Here is a 20,466-nt window from a genome sequence, read left to right as displayed (position 1 = left end):
ATAGGGTACCGGGAGGGCGTCCGAAGGTTGGGGCGCCTCCGAGGCCTGTCCTGGCCCGCCTGTTTAATTTTAGAGACAGGGATGCCATTCTACAGGCGGCGCGGGTGGCACCGCCGATTCGGCTTCAAAACTCCACAGTGTCCTTCTTTCCTGACTATACGGCTGCGGTGGCGGCGCAGCGGCGGAGCTTTGTGGAGGTCAAGAAGAAACTAAGGGCCCGAGAACTTCCATATGCAATGCTCTTCCCGGCGCGTCTCCGGGTGGCGGCGGAGGGCAAGACTTTCTTCTTCGACACACCGGAGGAGGCTCATGACTGGTTGGAGGGGTGGCGCCGGGCTGGTGGCGCAGGGCGCTCGAGCCGAGGGACAAGGCGTCCCGGGAGTGAGGCCGATCCTACTGGACATGAACAGCGCCTTGAAGAGGTTGAGGAGAGACCCACGGGTTGATGCGGTTGCTCGCATCCTGCCCGAAATGTAGTTCAAGACTGCCCGCTGGGAACTGCTGTTGATGTAGTGTCCGCATAATGGCTGGTTTGGGACATGAACGATGGGACCTGGGGACGGGGGATGTCCTGGTCCCCCTCGGACTCCATGTTCCCTAAAAAGCGCAAGTAATGTTTGGGGTTCAAGGGACTGAGCACTCTGCTGAGTTGGGGTGGCGGGCAGTTCTGAGTCCATGTGGCAGGGAGGCAGGGAGGGGGGTGGGGGGACGGGGTATGTTCTTTGGTTTTGTTTCTTTGTTTTGGTTATGTAGGACACGGCCTTCTGACTTACATCATACACATGTTCTGCACACGACCTGGGTCACACTATGCTCTATCCGACTATTGCTTTATCTCCTCTCCCACCCGCCGTGAAGTCGGACTTGATTACTCCAATAGCCCCTGACACTGATTTGACCCCGGTGCAACCCCTCTCTTTACTGACCTGGAATGTACGGGGTTTAGGAGACAAAATCAAACGAGGCCTGGTCCTGCATAGTATTAAACGGTGCGCCCCGGCGCTGGTCTTGCTTCAGGAGACCCATCTCACCGGCACGGCTACTAAAGCGCTGGACAGATGGGGATATAAGATGGTGGTCCACTCTGAGTTTACCTCTGGGTCCCGGGGGGTTGGCATCTGGCTGCGCAAACAATCCCGCTTAATCGTGCTTGCTGTACAAACGGACGGAGCCGGGCGGTTCGCCGCGGCTCACATACAATGGGAAGGGCATCTTTATAATGTAGTGTCGGTCTATATCCCTCCTGGGTTGCATGCCACGGCGTTCCCGGCACTTAGTGAATTTCTCCTTACCCTACCGGAGGGTGAGGTGTTGCTTGGGGGTGACTTTAATGCAGTGATGAACGATCACATTGACCGGTCCCCGCCTCGGGCGCAGGGCAGCGGCGCAACGCGACTTGCAAGCTTCGTGGCGGCGCTAGGGTTCACAGATCTTTGGCGCTGGCACCACCCGGAGACACGCTCCTATACGTTCCACTCCGGGGTGCACAACAGTCTAACCCGCATTGATCACTTTCTGGGCTCCCCCGGATGCCTCCACAACGTTGAAAGTATTGACATTAGACCCAGAGGCATCTCTGATCATTCCCCGATCCTTCTGCACTACCACAGTTCCCACCTGATGCGCCGCCACGTTTACCCGATACGCCCCAGCTACCTGCGTCTCCCGAAGATTAGTAAATCCATCACACAGGGGTCGAAACTCTACTTCCACGAGAACGCCGCTTCGGTCGACTCTCCCACAATTCTTTGGGAGGCGTACAAAACGGTGCTGCGGGGCCAGGCGATGGCTGCCATCACAGGATATAAGCGCATGCAGACGTCTGAGTTGCAGTCGCTGGAGCTTGAGCTCCGGGCTGCGGAGGCTCGTCAGGCCGAAACCCCCTCCCGTGAAACCTCCCATGACCTGCGAGTGGCTCAGGTGAAGCACAGGGAGCACCTGGCAGACCGTGTCAAACAGCGACTTGAGGCCTCACGGCATACGGTCTACGATGTCGGCGATAAAACCGGCAGGCTGCTGGCGTGGTTGGACAGGCGCGACAGCGGAGCCCGATGGATCGCGCAGTTGGCCACGGCCGAGGGGTCGAAAACGTTAGACCCACGAGAAATAGTGCGCACCCTGGCGGGGCATTTTCGTGGTGTGTATTCCTCCAACTCCTCCATGTCGGTGGAGGTGGCGCTGACATACATTAGGGACCTACAGATGCCTAAGCTCTCCCCTGAAGCTAGAGAGTCCCTGGAGGCCGATCTTACGGTCGAGGAGCTACAGGTGGCTATTGATGCATTACAACCTGGTAAGGCACTGGGTCCTAATGGCATCCCGATTGAGCTGTATCAACGGCTGCCCGAGATGCTGACCCCACACTTGTTGAATATGTACAAACACGGCCTGGAGGTGGGGGAACTCCCCGCGGACCAGCGAACGGCCACCATCGTGGTACTGCCGAAGCCGGGTAAGCCGGCGGACCAATGCGCCTCCTATCGCCCCATCTCACTGCTTAATGCAGAGGCCAAGATCCTTGCGAAACTGTTGGCCCTCCGACTCACGCCACACTTGACTGACATAGTGCACCCGGACCAGTCGGGCTTTATGCCCGGGAGGAGTACCTCCCACAATCTGAGGCGCTTACATAGCGTGCTGGCCCGAGTGGACCGAATTCAGGAACCCGCTGTCATTCTCTCCCTTGATGCCCGTATGGCATTCGATATGGTGGAGTGGCCCTTTCTCTTCGCAGTATTGTCTCATCTGGGGTTTGGGCCGAAATTCTGTGCCTGGATCCGACTCCTATACACCAAGCCGCTGGCCCATGTCGCGGCCAACGGGCACATGTCGGAGGTTTTCCCCCTGGGGCGGGGTACGCGGCAGGGCTGCCCGCTCTCGCCGCTGCTTTTTGCCCTAGTACTCGAGCCTCTCGCGACATGGATACGGTGGGAGCCTATGATGAGGGGCCTTCGCTGGTCGGCGAATTGGGAAGACCGCGTCTCCCTATACGCGGATGACATACTGCTTTACTTGTCTTCTCCGAGGCGATCCATCCTTACATTGCTTAATATTTGCGAGGTGTTTGGCCGGGCATCCGGCTATACGATCAACTGGTTAAAGTCGGTCCTCATGGTGCTGAGGGGCCCCCCCTCGACTGTCGGAGGGCTGTCAGATACAGGTGGCGAAGGGGTCATTCAAATACCTGGGGATACACGTTGCCTTGGATCAGCTGGAATTTTTCAGGCACAACTTAAGCCCTCAATTGGACCGCCTCAAGCAGGATGTGCGGCACTGGGGAACGTTGCCCTTGACCCTGGTGGGGAGAGCGGCGCTCTTTAAAATGATGGCCCTGCCGAGGTTTCTCTATGCGTTGGAAAATACTCCTTATCCGGTGCCGCCGGCCTATTTCCGCGCGGTTGCAGCGCAAGTCTCTAACTTACTCTGGGGCAACAAACCAGCACGCATTGCACAAGCGAAACTGGTCTGTGGGTGGTACGATGGGGGAATTGCTCTCCCAGATATCCAGCTGTATTATTGGGCGGCGCAGCTTAAGGTGATCAACCAGTGGCTCCATGCGCCGCAGTCGGATCCAGCGTTCAAGGCAGATAGGGATATACTGGGCGAAAGGGGTATGCTAACCCCATTGTACGATGCCCGGCTGGCCCCACAGCTGATTGGCCCTCTGCGTCAGACTGTGTCTATCTGGCATGTGGCACAGGCCAGGCTGGGGTGGCGCGGAGTCCTGACGCAGCTTACGCCTCTCTGGGACACGAAGCGACTGGGACGGCTCAGGGACAGCAAGGGCTTTGCCGCTTGGGACGCTATCGGGATCTCGGTGATAGGCGACGTGTGGCACAAAGGGGAGGTTGTTCAATTCGCTCGCTTGCAACAACAGTATGAGCTGGCTCCTTCAGAATGGTTCCGATACCTACAGATGAAACACGCCTTGACGGCACAGTTAACCCCAGGTGTGCAGGTTCCAGAGGCATCTCCGCTGGAAGACAGGTTGCTGACCGAATACATGCCTAAGAGGGCCACATCTTTCACATACCGCAAACTGATCAACAATTTGCCGGACCCTATGGGGGTCTTGCGGGAGAAATGGGCCGACGAGGTCGGCGATTTTGATGACCCAGATTGGCGGGAGGCGCTGGCTTCACCGCGCGAGGCGGGTATACCCTCACGGCTGCGTCTTGTGCAACTTCGTATTCTACATCGCTCATATTTCACCAGAAGCCTGCTGCACAGACTGGGCAGAGCGCCACATCCCTTCTGCCTACGGGGTTGCGGGGAGGAGGGAACCTTCTATCACCTGCTCTGGGACTGTCCGGTTCTCCAACTCTTCTGGAGGCGAGTGCTGCGAACGATGTCGCAGGTGTGCGGGGTGTCACTGCTGCCAGAACCCAGACGCTGTCTGTTGAATGTGTGGGAGCCCACGGATCTTAATCGCCAGGCGCAGGGCTGGGTGATGCTAGGGAACATGATGGCTAAACGGATCATAGCCCAAAAATGGGAGCGGTGGAGACACCGCTGCTATCGATGTGGAAGAAGGAAATGGATGGGGCTATGTTTGCTGAGCGTTTCGTATTTATCAGGCGGGGTTGTCCTCGAAAGTGGGTCAGAGTGTGGGGAGCATGGAACAAATATAGGGGTAACATATGTGATCCGCCACCTCTTTCTGATGAGGAGTCTTCTGACTCAGATGGCTAGAGAAACTGAGGGGGAGGAGGGGAGGGTGGACGATAATGAAGGCCTCAGGATGTCCGATCTAGGCCTACTTGTAGAAATGATGACTATGTATGGTGTTTTGTCTATTGCACTGTGTATAAGATCTGATTTTGTGTCCTTTTGTTGCAGTTATTATGAAAACAATAAAATTTCTTTTAAAAAAAAAAAAATATAGGAGAGACCAGAAGGCCACTCCCTCTCACATCAACAGGAAAAAAGCCTGTCCTGCTGCAATAGTTTGTGACTCTACAGTCCAGAGAGCAGACAGTATTCATGCTCAGGCAAGGAGGGTTACATGGTATGCCCCCTCAGGCCATTGAACCCTGGTCTTGGTTGCATTTCATGTCACAGAAGACCTGCAATGCAGAAAAGTGACTGTGCTGTGTTCTGATACCAACAAATCTTAAACCAACAGGGACTTGCTGTGGTGAACCTGAGACAGGGGCGCACACTTTCCAGAGTCATGCAGGAGAAATGTTCCATCCTATCGAAGAGAGTTTCATAAAAGTTGTGCAGACTGCAACAGTTCTTGATTTTTATATTAATTTGTAATTTGTAATTATCCTGAGTGTTTGGATTTGCCATCCCGGCAGGATTGGGAGCATCCAATAAAAAAAACAGAGCTGGAGCCAGGGCCGGCTCTAGGGCGGTGCGATTGATGCGACCCCACCGGGTTTTGACTTGGGGTGGGGGGACATTTTTGAAAATGTGGATTATCATTTTAAAAGCACCTGCTGTCTCCTTCATGGCCTCCAGTCACTTTCAGACATCAATTAAAATGTCAAGAGAAGTCCAGTGATTAATCGTCTTTCTGGAGAGAGACCGGAGGTTTCTCTAGTGGAAGTGTTGACTCCTCTTAAGGTAGCTCAGAGGGTTAAAATGCCTGCTGCAATGAACGCGTACCATGCAGATAACGAAGTGCATATAATGTAAATAGGTCAGTGGGTTACTGCTTCTGTAAGAAAGCTCCTTTTGTTACCTGTCCTTTATAAGTATAAATCCTAATATAAAACATTGAGCTGTTAACTGGCATCCTAGAGCTGCAAGCAAACTGCAAGCTATATGTTAGAGCTATATGTTTTTTTCCCCAGTCTTTCATCATCCTAATCTTGTGAAAACGGTGCATTTGGGTAGAAAATAATTCTTATTATCAAAGAGAAGCCCTACCGATGTTACATTTTAAATTCTGAATTTGTGATTTTTCTGAATAAGAACTTAAAATATATATTGCCTATCACTATCAATGACATGTCACTCCTACACTACACCTTGTAGTACTGTCTGATGTAACATTTCCTATACACTGATTTACACACATATGATTGTCTCTGTGCAATGTGTGTGTGGTGTAAAGTGCTCTGACACCTTACACTGGTATGAGTGGTGCTATAAAACTAAATGAATCTGAGAGACAGTGGTTATGGAGACTTGAGAGGCACTGTTGAAGGGTGGCAGTGGGGGAATCCGTGGCAGAGGTGGTCATTGGGGGAGCGCCAACAGACATTGTCGCACAGGGCGCCACTGCGCTAAAGCCAGCCCTGGCTGGAGCGCTGGGCTCAAAGATCTGTCCTGTCAGGAGAATCAGACTTAAATGTTATCCTATAGTAAAAACATGAAAGGATCTGAACATTGATTTCCTTCCCCACCCTAAATTGGCTCTTCCTTGCTAAATCTGGATTTTTTTTTTAAGGTGCAGAGGGTCGATTGATTTGTAAAAATGCCAATGTGCACGCTCAATTAACTAGGCACTTCTTGCAATCGATAACATAATTGCCTTATCTTAAGGGAGGATTTTAATTTAATTAACCCTTCCTCCCCCACTCACAGCCTACCTTGCAAAGCCACCACGCAAGACAGCTATAAATAATAGCAAACTGCCTGAAATCGATGGCTTGCGCCTGAATAGGCAATTAATGTCCCTTTAACTTGTGAGCTGCTTTTCGAGGAGCAGGCGATGTCTGCCTTTTTTTTCCGGCAAGTTAAACTGCAGATCAAACAAGGAACACTTTTCGGAACCGGCCTGTTTTTTCTTCCATGTTTATCCTTCTTCCATTGAACACACACAATGTCAGGCCCTTTCTGTGGGTAATTCGAGACACAATCCCTTCTGGGGCAGAGAATAGGAGGTGGCGCGCGGTCTGACCTTTGCTGCCATTGAGCTGAATTGACAGCGTTAGCTTGGCGCTGGAATAAAAGTTAATTTGCGAAAACTGAAACCATCTTTATATGTTGTTTGTGCAAAGGATCACAAGGGCCGGTTTCATCCCTGCTGGGTTTTTTCCGTGATGACTCACTGGGGATTCCGATAGATCTGCCATACATAAAGGGCAGTCTGGAGAAAGCGGGCTTCTGGGCTGGCATGTTTGTAAGACAAAGCTGCAGGAATCCTGCGAGCCATTGCTGGGTTTCATGTAGTACAGCCAGGAGCGGCTAATTATCTCTCAAGACAATATCCGCAAAGGAGCATTCTTCCAACAAAGGGTTACCGCCGCATTGTGCATTCAGCTAATGGGCAGAGATAAAAGCGAGGCCCGGCTGCCACCTCGGAGGACCGTGTGCTGTATCTTCCTTTTGTGCTCGGTGCCCGGGAAAGATATTTCACAGGTTGAAAGGCTATAACTAGACAATGAGTCATTTCTGACACGCACATGAGTTCTAAAGCGCCTATCGATCAAATGCCAAGCTCTTTCTGCAGCTTTTACTTTAATGTGTTATTATGAACAGGCTGCTTTGAGGTTAAACATAGCATTTGGCAGAAAATGTTGCCATGCATGCCGCCCGATTTTATGTGTAACTGATGGTGCTCTGGGTACATAAATGAAATGAGAAATAGGGTATATTTGAACGAACCCTGATTCCAATTAAATTGACATACCGCAGGATTCGTACACAGACAGTGGGTTAGGGATATTGTCGATTTTGGTGCAGTGATTTCCAGCCTCCTCCATTCCTGAAAGAGGGGGTGGGGGAGGCACCATTTGCCGTAGCAGTTCACAAAGCAACCAATTTATTAATTCGAATAGGTGAGAGAATTAAAGTCCATTTCCATGCCACTGATCTTTAATTAAAGTTCCAAAGTGTACAGTAGACTGGTATCTGTCCACAAATCAGCTTTGACTGCCCGTCAGCGGTATGTAGTGCTAAATGCAGGCAAATTCCAACCAGTGTAATACAGACCTATTTTGTAAATCACGCATTCACGGTAGAAATGCCCTATGACACTGATATCAAGCGCCGTATGATAGAGGCACGCATGGCTAAACCACGCGTGCCTCTACCATGCACCTCAACCATGAATGCATCTGAACCACACATTCCTTTACCATGCATGCCTTTACCATGTAATTTCCTTATAAAGGCATTAATTGTAAAAGGGTATGTATGGCTTTGGTCGCGACTCTCCTACCCCCCTAAGCTAAAAACGCCCCCACCCCCTCCCCACCCAGAGGTCCAAATGCCTGACCCCCTCCCAACCCCCATGCTGTCCCTAACCCTTAACAAACACTACTTGGACCCCCTCCCACCCCCTTGTGCTGTCCCTAAAACTACCCCAACCTCTTCCACTGCCCTTAGACCTAAAACACAAACCTCTATTTTAAAAAACTACTCCTACCCCTAAAAACTACGCGCCCTCCTCTAAGCCCCAAACACGACCCTGACTATTCATTCCCCTCCCCCTGCCCTGAGGCCTAAAACAGTCTCTTAAGAAACACTATCCCCCCCCCCCCTCATATCCCTACGCTGTCCCTAAAACTACCCCAACCCCTCAGGCCTAATACTTTAACCCCCAATTAAGAAAAACGACTCCAACCCTCCCCAGCCCTGAAAACTACTATGACTCTCCCCCAGCCTTGAAAACTACCCCCGACCCCGAGCCGTAAAAACTACATCTGACCCCCCAGCCCTGAAAATGTGCCCCGAACTCCCAGCCCAGAACAATACCCCTGAAACCCCAACCTAGAAAACTACCCCAAACCTCACTACCCAGAAAACTACCCTCAACCCCAGCCCAGAAAACGACCCCAACCTCCAGCCCAGAAAACTACCCCGACCCCCCAGCCCAGAAAACTATTCCCGAAGCACCCACCCACCCAGAAAACTACCCTGACCCCCCAGCCCAGATAACTACCCAGCTCAGCCCCACTTACCTCACAGCTGCTCTCTTCCTGGTGAGGTCTTCCTGCTACCGTCCCTGCTCCCTGCAGCAGTCAGCAGCTAGACCGCGCACTGCCTTCGCGGTTAATGCAAGCGTGGTTGAGCTTGCGTAGTCGAAACATGCGTGGTTAAGACCGCGGTGCTCCGACTAATTCCCCCTTATTATACATGCGGTACAATTTTCTTCATTGCACTGGGTGCACCTTTTAAAAGGTGCATCCAGGGCAATGAAGGAAAATGCACCGTATTATGATGAATATGGTGTCCCCAGGGCAGCCGCAAACTCGCGCTGCCCTCAGGGCAGCAAGTTCAAGTGAAAAACTTAGCAGCTGCTTTGAAGCCGCTCTGTGTTTTCACAGTGCAGGCGGCAACCTGCCTGCACTTTTAAGGGGGATTAGAGATCCCCTTGCAGGCAGTCGCAGTCAAGTTGCAGTGAGTGACTGCACCCGCCTGCAAGGGTATGCATGGGGTCCATGGGACCCCCTTTCCCCCTCCAGAGGGCTGCCATCAGGGGGCGCACTAACAGTGTATCACTTTTCAGGTGGTGACTATCTGTGTGCCTCCTGAGAGCTTCTTTGCCTCTACACCCACGTCTGTAATACAGCACGGGCACAGAGGCAAAGGGATTCACTCATTTCCATGGGGCAAGCCCCATGCAAATGAGGCAACACCCTCTGAAGATAGCGCTGGCGCTTTATGTGCACCAGCTCTATGGGTATTACAGAAGGGGACATACAAGTGTCTGTGGCCCCTACCGTAATAGCAAATTGCTCTGGGGTTGCGTAAAGCGGGCACAAATACCCGTTGCACCGCTGGGGCGCTTCTATAATACAGTTCAAAATGTTTATTATACCCAACTTGATGGTCCTCAGTTTATCAACTTCAGTATGAAAACAGGTGACGGCTGCTCACCATGATTGGGATCTTTAACCCCTCAGCTAAGCGACACACAGAGGGACTCAACCCTTCTTTCACAGTTCCCAAGTAGACAGCTCTGGCTATAATTCCATATTCTCTCTCAGATAAACAGACTTCAAACATGGAAATGTAAAACAAAAGCAAAATGAAAAGTTGGCACAGTAAAGTAGTTGAGCACAATTAATATGTACATCACTCTTTGTTTTGACTCGTCGTCTTCTACATCCCTAGCGGCCCTTACAGCATGGATGCCCCCTTGACAGATGTGCTTCTTATCTTTTAGGGCCACATGTTTTGTTAACTGAACTCCCTGCTCAAAATATGGTCGCCCCATTTGAAATCCGTATAACATGCCAGCCATCTGCGATGCTTCAATCAAAAAGCGCTGCTGTTTCTCACACTTTGCGCTTTGTTGCATGGGTGTGGTAAGATGGGGAGCCTGACTGTGTTCCCGGGCTGCTACTGGTACGCAGGTGATGGGTCTCTTGGTCTTTAGTCGCGATCTGTCAGAAGTCACAGCTCAGGAAGATTCCCGTTACCTTGGACCCGAACTTGATCATCCAGGCAGTCAAGGGCACCATAGACGCCAAGTTAAGGATTAACGTGGAGAATGAATTTAACCAAGTGGTAAACTGCGTGGATTGAGAAAGTCGCCAACGAACTCGGACTTGAGAGAAGAAGCGAGGTCTGGGAAGGTGTGCTGCTTTCTGACGCATTGCACATCACCACCTTAGATCCTGTGCACACCCTCTTTCCCCATCTCATACAATGGTCCATTCTCTTGATTTTACACCGAGACAACCCCCACTCCCTCCCTTCATGTCTAATTGCCGCTCATCCATCCCAGGCATGTGTATCATTGACCATTTAAAGGCACGGGATATGCTTTCTCAACTGAAACCGGGTCAACAGGTCTCTGTATACCGAAGAGCCCTCGGTGGCATACTGGCGCTACATAACTCGCTGATATGCTCCCGGCCCAGAGAACAAGCTCCCTGTTTAGGCGAGAGTTGTACCACTTACACTGTAAACTGTAGCACGTGACCTGTCAGAGTAAATTGGAACTGCATTATCTGAGTGCCTTGTCCAGCATATGAAGAAGCTTGGGGCCTGAGAGTAAATACGTCTTGCCTGGACAAGTTATCACTGTTTACACATTTTTAATTTTCTTTCAAACTTACAGTTTGGGACTATAAAGTATAAGCTTTTAGGATTAATTTCTCTGTTCTACGGCAGCCCACAGGACCAGATTTTGAAACTATGACAAGTATAGTAAGACAGAACATTTTAAATTGAAATTGCAAGGCTATATGGTCATAAGAGATGTTCCTATTTCTCTCTCCTGCAATTATTTCTCACGGTGGCATTCTGAGCTACTGAGAGACAATGAAGGACAGTGCTTGCTTACATTAGTAATGGGGAGTTATTTAAGGTACTAGTTTAACCCTATTTAACTTAAAAGGTAGTAAGTTGAATTTGTGTGCACTTATCACACTCAAGGAACTCAGTCAATGTCTGCTGAGCCAAGTGTCTGTGTTTCCAGCAGAAGTAATGCAGTATAAATTACTGCAGGAATTTACTGCAGTTTAAATCGGCTAAACCTCATCAAATTACAATTGCATTTAGAAAGCAAAGATTTAACATGCTTCTGGTTCACAAACGACTTGCAGATAATGTAAGATCCTGTAGCAATGAGGAGATGGTTCAGAATAATGGAGCAGAGGGGGGAACGCTTCAAACCTGTGTCTTAAACTCTGCCGTTTCCGTCAAAACAAGTACACTTTCCTGAATCCCGATACTAAAAAAGCATCCAAGGCACAGAGAGTACTGCTACTGGTATAGATCTGTTGCGAATACTCTGTCTAAAAGCATCTGGCAGTTTGTGGTTTATGGTGCCAAGCATCACAGAAATGATTTAACCCGAGTGTTTCAATAGTCCACCTTAAGTTTCAGCAACACAGGGACAAAGTCCACAGTAGTGCAATCGTTGTTGTGTGTCAGTGTCTGAATCACGACTGTGTGGAGCAAGACATTGAAAATGCCCTAGACGTGTCTGAAGTGAACTGTAAAATCTTCATGAATTAACCTATGTGACTTCTAAGAACTTCTGCCTTTTTCAACCAACGTTTTTATTTGTGTTTTTGGTTGGGGTGTCTCACAAATTTTTAGGTCCCGCCTGCGACAGCACGTGTGCTGCATTCACTCTTGCTTACAAGAGAGATTGTAGACAACAAAGGGTTTGCAGCTCACCCATTGCTTAACATTCATTGGTTTCATTGCCTTTCTTATTTGCTGCCTTCTAATTGCAAAAAACAATAATTGATGGACAGAATACTGATCAATATGTTATGTTATGTTATATTTAATTTGTAGAGCGCACGGATACTCGAAAGTGTCCCGGCGCTTGCTTCAGAAAGAGGGAGAAGAAATGCACACCAATCAAAACTGAAAAAGCAGCGTTTTCAGTTTTTTCTTAAACAACAGAGGGTCCTGGGTAGCCCGAAGAACCAAGGGCAGCAAGTTCCAAGCAAGGCCAGCTTTACGCACAAAGGAGTTCCCCCCAAGTCTTTGGTGATTAAACCTGGTGGTCTGAACCAGCAGCTGAGCAGACGAGCGCAGCTGTCTCCCTGGTGTGTAAAAGGTAAACCACTTCTGCAAATAAATAGGGTCCAGGCCATAGAGGGCCCGATGGGCAATGGATAACATTTTGAATTTCAGACGAGATTCGACTGGGAGCCAATGCAAGGAACACAGGTGAGTGAGAACACTAAGCCTTGATCGCAAACCCAAAAGAAGCCTGGCCGCCGAGTTTTGAACTACTTGCAATTTCTTAACTAGAAAACTCGGGCTGCCAACCAGGAGGGCGTTGGCATAGTCCAAATGGGATAAAATGAGGGCACATACCACAGTTTCTTTGGCACTACCTGGCAGAAGAGGAAGAAACTTCCTCAAGGTTTTAAGAGTGCCAAAGCAGGTACCGGCCAGCTTCTTCACCTGTGTCTAAAAATTCAGGTTTTCGTCGAACCAGACGCCAAGATTTCTTACAGTACCTTTACTTGTAGTTGGTCGGGGAAAACCAGGTGGCCAAAGCCTATCTCTAAAATCCAACGAGAATGAGCCATACTAAAGTACTTCAGATTTTCCTTCATTGCATTTCAGCTGAGCATTCCCCAAGCAATGAAAAACTGAAGACAAACAATGTTGTGCAGCCACAACCGAGTCATCCTCCCTGTTCCAAGAAAACAAGAGCTGAGTATCATCAGCCTATGTCATCACTCTAGCCCCCAATGACTCTACAAGATAGACCAGTGGAGTCACATAGATGTTGAAAAGCGGGGGGCTATGTGATGACCCCTGCGGCACACCCGTAGTCACCTGCATAGGCACGGAGGCACACGGAGGGAGCCAGACCTGCTGTGACCGTCCCTCCAAGAAAGACCTGATCCACTGCAGAGCTGAGCCAGAAATACCTATTTCTGAAAGACGGTCAAGGAGCAGGGAGTGGGGCACGGTGTCGAAAGCCGCCGAGAGATCTAGCATCACCAAGGCTGCTTTCCCGCCGGCATCCAAACACTCCCTGATCGCCTCCGTCACCTCTAGCAATGCTGACTCCGTGCTATATGAGGCACGGAAGCCGGATTGTGCCGGATGAAGCAAGCCTGACACCTCAACATAGTTGGTAAATTGAGACGTAACCACACTTTCGCAAACCTTAGCCAAACTTGGCAGAAGCGAGATAGGGCGGTAATTCTCAGGTAACAGAGCGTCAAGTGACGGCTTCTTAAGAAGGGGAAGAATCAGCGCCTGCTTCCATGATAGAGGCGCATGCACCTCGTGGAGCGATTTATTGACCATTAAATTCACTTCAGAGTTAATTGTATCTGCCACATCAGATAAAAGTCTGGCAGCACATAGGTCGTTAGGTGATCCCGACTTTAGTGCCTTGAGAATCCTAAGAGAGCTAGGAAGATTGACCAGTCTAAACACAGAAAAAGAGGGGGCAGATTTTTACATCGGCCTCACCAACAAGGCACCTATAAGCTTCCCGGGGGAAGTTGAGAACGTCTCTTGGATGCTAATTATTTTATCCCTAAAAAAATTTCCCAGGTCTCCGAGATCGGTGTAACTACCGCCTGGGTGCTAGAGGCCAAGAAATTCTGTACAATAGCAAACATTTCTTTTGGATTGTTATTGGCCCTCTTAATGCGGGCGGAGTAGTGCTGGCCTTTGGCCTCTCCAATGACCATATAATAAAGTTTTTGTTTAGTTCTAAGGGCAAGTTTAGCAATAGGACAGTAACCACTGGAGCGCCAAGCTGTCTCCTATCATACATTCACCCTAGTACAGAGATCTGGGCCTTAATCCATCCTTATTTTGCTCCCCATAAAATTCCAGATTAAACCCAGCTATATGCAAATCAGTCTTGACCCTGTTTACCAAGGGAACAGTCCAGCCCAAACTGCCAGGCCAGGTCCTCCCTGGACCGGAAACAAGCATCCTGGGACCGGTTTTGGGGTTTCACCCCTCATCAGCCAAGATAGCTTGACTCCAGTGGCATCGAGAACACTGGACCCATGTCTGGCCATACCTGTCCCCCTCGGGTGACAAATGCAAAAACAACAATTGATGGACAGAATGCTGATTAATGTCAAACATTCACACCAGTACAGAGATCTGGGCCTAAATCCATCCCCAAAACCGTTCCTAGGATGCTTGTTTCCACTCCAGGGAATACCTGGCTTGGCAGTTCAGACTGAACTGTTCCCATTGGATGCAGGGTCAAGACTGATTTGCAAATGGCTGGGTTCAAACTGGAATGGCATGGGAAGCAAAAACACAATGGATTTAGGCCCAGATATCTGTACTGTGGTGAATCTATGACATTGTACTGTATTCTGTCCATCAACTGTCATTTTTGCATCTGGCCCAGGGAGGACCTGGCTTGGCAGTTAGGGCTGGACTGTTCCCATGAAGAACAGGGTCAAGACTGGTTTGCATATGGCTGGGTCCAAATTGGGGTGGCGTGGTGAGCACAAGAATAATGGAACAAATCCAGATCCTTGTGACTGGGGTGAATGTTTGCATTGCTTAGCATTCTGTCTATCAATTGTTTCTTTTGCATTTGTCGCCCTAAGTGGGAAGGGTATGCCCAGACGTGGGTCCCATGTTTACTGCACCTCTCATCAAGCTAGCCTGGCTGATGAGAGGTGATGCCCCAAAACTGGTTCCAGGGTGCTTGTTTCTGGTCCAGGGGGGACCTGACTTGGCAGTTTGGGCTGCACTAATCCCATAAGGAACAGGGTCAAGACTGATTTGCATATGGCTGGGTCCAAACTGACGTGGCGTGGTGAGCAAAAGAATGATGGATTAAACCTGGATCCTTGTGACTGGGGGTGAATGTTTGCATTGTTCAGCATTCTGTCCATCAATTGTTTTGTGTGCCTTCTAATTGGCCAGCCCATCCTGTCATCACTTCCTCTTCTTTGAGCTGGAGCATAGACCAAATACCGATTGCTTCAGCTTGATTGCTGCCCTTCAGCTGATCACTCAGCGATTGCGGCTCTACTTTTATTTTTTCTGCTTCCCTGTTGAGCCTTTTGCCATTTGTGCCTGGTTAACTATTCCACACACTTTAAAGAAGCCATTTTCTCCTTTGAAATGGATGTTTATTTTGACAGCTGAGTTTATCTTCTTTTATTGTGACAACAGATGTTATCTGCTTCCAAATGTATTTTCATTAAGACATGGAAAGAATTGCATTCTTTATGTGATAGAATTTTTTTTACCAAATTACATTTTCTTTTCTTTTTCACATCTAGGCAAGAATACCTGATTTGCTCAGAATCACAGGGGTGTTATGCTAAGACCTAACAAGCATTAGCAAAGCCAATAGGTCTTGTCTTTGAGACTATTGGCTCTGCCATTGCCTTTTGTCCATGCTGTACAGAACGGCCATTGCTGACTTTTACAAAGATTTGTAGCTATGCTGTGTAGCAGCATTGCTAAAAATAATAATAAAAAAAGGACTTTGAGGCATCCAGTCTTAATGGACTAAAAGAAAAAAAGTGCATTTGGCCTGGCTCCATCATATGGATTTTGAAATTCATTTTAGCTATACTGCAAAGCTTCAGAGCTGCTATGCAGCATGGCTACACAACATTTCCAAAGCCCGTAGCTCTCATATGCGAGACATATGCGAGACGTATTGGCTTTGCCAAGGCCTGTTTCTTGTTTACAGTTCTTAGTCTGCAGTCTGAAGGTGTCCTGGTTGCAGGTGTGAAGAGAACCACCAGAAATGTTTTGCTTGTCTGCAAGATAAGCGGGGTGCTCGCAGTGATGGCTTCATAAATAATGTAACTGTTTTTGTAGATTGTGCAGGCAGCAGGGGGAGCAAAAGGAGTTCCACCAGGATGAAGAACACACTCTTATCCTCAAACATATCCTTATATGCCTCAAATAAACAATACAAATTACCGACATAGTAACACAGCTAAATAAATTCACTGTGATGCATCCACAATATAGCTCACAATGTAACAAACTGGGTTACTGGTTGGGGAGGTGAAACCGTACACAAGCAGAAACCACAATCCTTGTCAGGATGAAGTCAAATTAACGTGTGGTAAACCCTCTATTAGCTTTGCACAGTGCGGTCAGAGTTAAGAGGCAATATGTAATGTATTTATGCAACACAACAAACAGAAATAAAGTGAAAACACAACAGAACAGAAATCCCACACCAATTTGGTAAGATAGAGGACGTTTTAATAAATAAATCAAGACCAACATGACAAATTGAAATTGAATTGAATTTTATTGTATGCTTTTCAGTGTCGACAATTCAGCTCCCAGTTCCCTCATTAGAAAACAGCTAGCTAACAAGTAGGAAACAGGCTGCAAAACTGAGCAAATTCTGTGGTCTTACTCTCTGCTTGTCCTAGACAAAGCTTTATGTGGGAGATGTACTATCATGCTCTTCAAACACAAATATTATTCCGTAATTGAAGTTACCAAAAGATTGAAATGCATTGTATTAATGCATTGTATTATATTTGACTCTAAATCACTTACCCATATGGACTACAAGCTGCCAGTGCTTAATTTGAGCCAGTGGTTTCTGGTGCTCACCACCGGCACTCAATCATGAACATCGGTGCTGATAGCGCAAACTCGACCCAAATGTAAAGAGTATGGAAACATTAATTTTTGGTAGGCATGGGATTGCTGTTTTAGGCAGTGCTTATAAGCGAAATAGGCACCTGCAAGCAGCCTCCTGATGAGGGCCCGGGACTTTTTTTCTTACAAATTAACTACTGCAAGGTGATCTGTGATGGGTGCGTTGTTGGAAGGTTATTCTTTTCGTTTTGGGCAGTAGCCAAGCACAAGATTATCTTAGTTTGTTATTTCTATGCTTATTTCAAAAGTAGGAACAGTCTTTACAGTTGAGCAAATACACCCCATGAAGTAGAAATGAGATGAAAGAGCAGTCAATGCTGGCAACTTGAACAGAAAGTACACAATCTTTAAAAGGCCAAGATTCAACATGATAATGCTAGGTCAATGGAAGCTGATATTTTGAGCAGGGGTTCATGTCCAAGCTCTTCTCAAGTTCCTCAAAGGTAGACAAGTGCCAGTCATGTGAAGCCTAGTTCGGCTGTGGTTGAGAACTTAGCTAGACTGGCACCATGCACATGGGAGTATGAGAGTCAAAGCACTTGGTAGGATGCTGCAACAGGAGCAGAAGTGCGAAATGGCCTGCCTAGTGTTACTCTCCTGTCCTCAACTCTCTCTGCGAGCCCAATACTTACCTTAGATCCCAAAGACTCTTATTCTTGCCTGTTTACTTATGGAGGAATTCTACTTACCTTCTAGAATTACCTCCCACAACAACATTCCTTTTCATTATTAGAAGTGAATGAAATTTCAAGTTAAAAAGGAGAGAATGTGATGAATGAAGATTTAGCCTACTTCCATTGTTTCAGCTAGGACAGCAACATGACACTGATTTGGTAGTTCTCATTTTCGTATGACATGTGAGTCTTGCAGGAAAACCCTCTCTTACATGTCTCCACAAGTTAACTTTAACTTTTCTCCCAATATCTTCTGCTTGACCCCTTCCCACTTTCTCTCTCCTCAGCTCCTCCTCAATTAACCCTGCTCTCACCTCTAGTTTGAGGCTTTTTATCTCAACAATAGTCATCAATCTGTGTAACTTCCTGTCCTTGAAAATTTCTAATTCAATTTCACTAAATACTGTCTGCAGCAAAAATAGTGTGTTGATTCAGTTTACTGGACTTTGCAGCTCAAGTCTGCCATGGGAGAGCAGAAGCTTTGTATACCTTGTGGCCTTCTTTCATATAGGCACATTCTAGTGAAAAATACCTCCTACTACTTAAGGCTGGTTGCAATGTATTGCCAAAACCTTGCTGATTCCTTTGCTCTGAGGCCCATCCTTCTGATCCATCCCAATATGAAGATATGAAACATAGTCTGCCTTACTCTGCATTGGCAGATCAAGGTAGGCTGAACCCTGCCAGCTTGGAAAATCAAACTGCCCTTTCCCACTTTAAAGCTTGTTAATCAGTGTATCGGTCTAGCCTGGCTGACTCCTTGGACCTTGGCCCAATGCTGCTGACCAACAATAGTGTGCTTTTACAAATAAAGATTGGAAAAATTGAATATTTTCATTATACAATTAAAAAATTGAATTGGTAGTTCAGGAGCAATGGGGAAATATTTGAAGGAAATACAAAGCAGCAGATTTATCAAGAGTTTGCACTCCCACAAAGTCATATAAAGTAATGCAAAGTGGCGCAAAATCTTGATACATTATTTACATCCCAGCACAAAACTTTTTTTCCTCTTGAAAGTGGCCCTGAAAGTCATGTAATAGCGCTTTACTTTGCTTTGCACTTCTTTGTTTCAACTTGGTGTTCCATGGGTTGCACAGTGGCATTTCCTGTGTTTAAAAAAGCTTTATTTGAATAATAATAGAGAATACAATAAGCCAGGAATACAGAGAATAACATATTAAAATGAGTATAAAACGATAAAATGGCTAGCAGGAGGAGAGAGAAGAAAGCTGTTTAAGTTTTATAAGGAAGTAAGGGGGGACAGAGAAGGGGGCAGAGGGGGGCAGGAAGGGGGGAAGGGGTGGCTCTTACAAATTGATAAAATATAATATTGCATATTTACAAAGGAATGTGAACAAGTCACTTGCGAACGCCATTGCCAGTGGTGCCCCAATACCAGATACATGGTTGGGAGCAGAAATCCTTCCAATTTTTAAGAAAGGGACCGCTCAAACCCAGGCAATTATAGGCCTATAATCCTCATTGACTGTGTAAAAAAAGTGACAGCTAGGCTGGTGTTGAGTAGAATCCAGGACTGGATTGAAGAATTTGATATCCTATCTCCACTGAATGCGGGTTTCCGCTCACACACCAGAACCAGGTTTTTAGGTTTGTTTTAATTTATTGACGTGTGATGATTTTAGGAGGTGGTATTATTTATGCAGCTTTTATAGATCTTAAGTCGGCTTTCGACTTAGTCCCACATACCAAAATGAGGAGAGTATGTGTAGAACAGGGCATGCCATTGGAATTATTTGCTTTCCTAATTAAAGTACATAATTCCAATTTTGCACAGGTTCGCTGGGGACGGCAGGGGAGTGTCACCGATAGGTTTTCCATTGCCAACCCTCTTCTCTCTGTATATTAATAAGGTATTGCAGTATTTTAAGAATCATCCCACTGACGCTCCTACCCTTGCAGGCATGAAAATCCCTTTGCTCATGTTTGCGGATGATACTCTGATAATCTCAAAGACTCAAAAAGGTCTTCAGAAGGCCATTGCTAGAATTGAGGAGTTTTGTCAGGACCATGACCTTATAGTTAATGTGGATAAAACCAAATTCATGGTTCTACATAAACACAAGATTATAAAGAGAAGAGAAGCCATGAATGAAGTCATACTAGAGCAGACCCATGTTTTCACCTACTTGGGCATCACTCTAGCCAGAAGACTTAACTGGAAACCGCATATCCTTAAACATGCCCAACTGTCTGGAGCTCTATTAAAGGAACAGCGCATTTCTCACACCAAGCCTGTAGCTCCAGTTTTAAAAATGTATAATTAAAAAATGACTTGACAACCTAGCCCCCTTGGCGACAGCTCAAAACAAATTTTTGAGGGGTATAACCGGTCTTCCCCAATCTACACCACTGCTGCCCCTCTATTTAGACTTGGGTTGCCATTTTATCGAAGACACAGCACGATATAGACCAATGGCCTATTGGGGAAGGCTCCGGGTTACCCCAGAACTGTCCCGGTACACACAAGCTCTTCTCGAAGTTAGGGAAGCCGACCGTATGTGCAAAATCTCCTGGTTGAGGCAGGCTAAATGTATTTTAAATGAGATGGGGTTGAGCCGATTGTGGAAAAATCCTGTTGATAATGTTTTCCCCTCAAAAAAGGAATTTAAGGAGACATATTGGTGCATGGTTAAAATAAAGCGCTTCTCCTCTATATCTAGGCCGTCTCTAACAAGGGAGTTCTTAGAACTTAAACATAATAGGAAACGTTACCACCAATTTAGAGTGGGTTCACTCCCAATTAATTCATTTGTTGGCAAATGGTGCACCACGAATCGCAGTAAATGCCCATTCTGTCCGACTCTGAATG

This window comes from Triturus cristatus, chromosome 11, assembly GCF_964204655.1.
Source record: "Triturus cristatus chromosome 11, aTriCri1.1, whole genome shotgun sequence".
Taxonomy (NCBI): Eukaryota; Metazoa; Chordata; class Amphibia; order Caudata; family Salamandridae; genus Triturus; species Triturus cristatus.
This window is presented reverse-complemented; position numbering follows the sequence as displayed.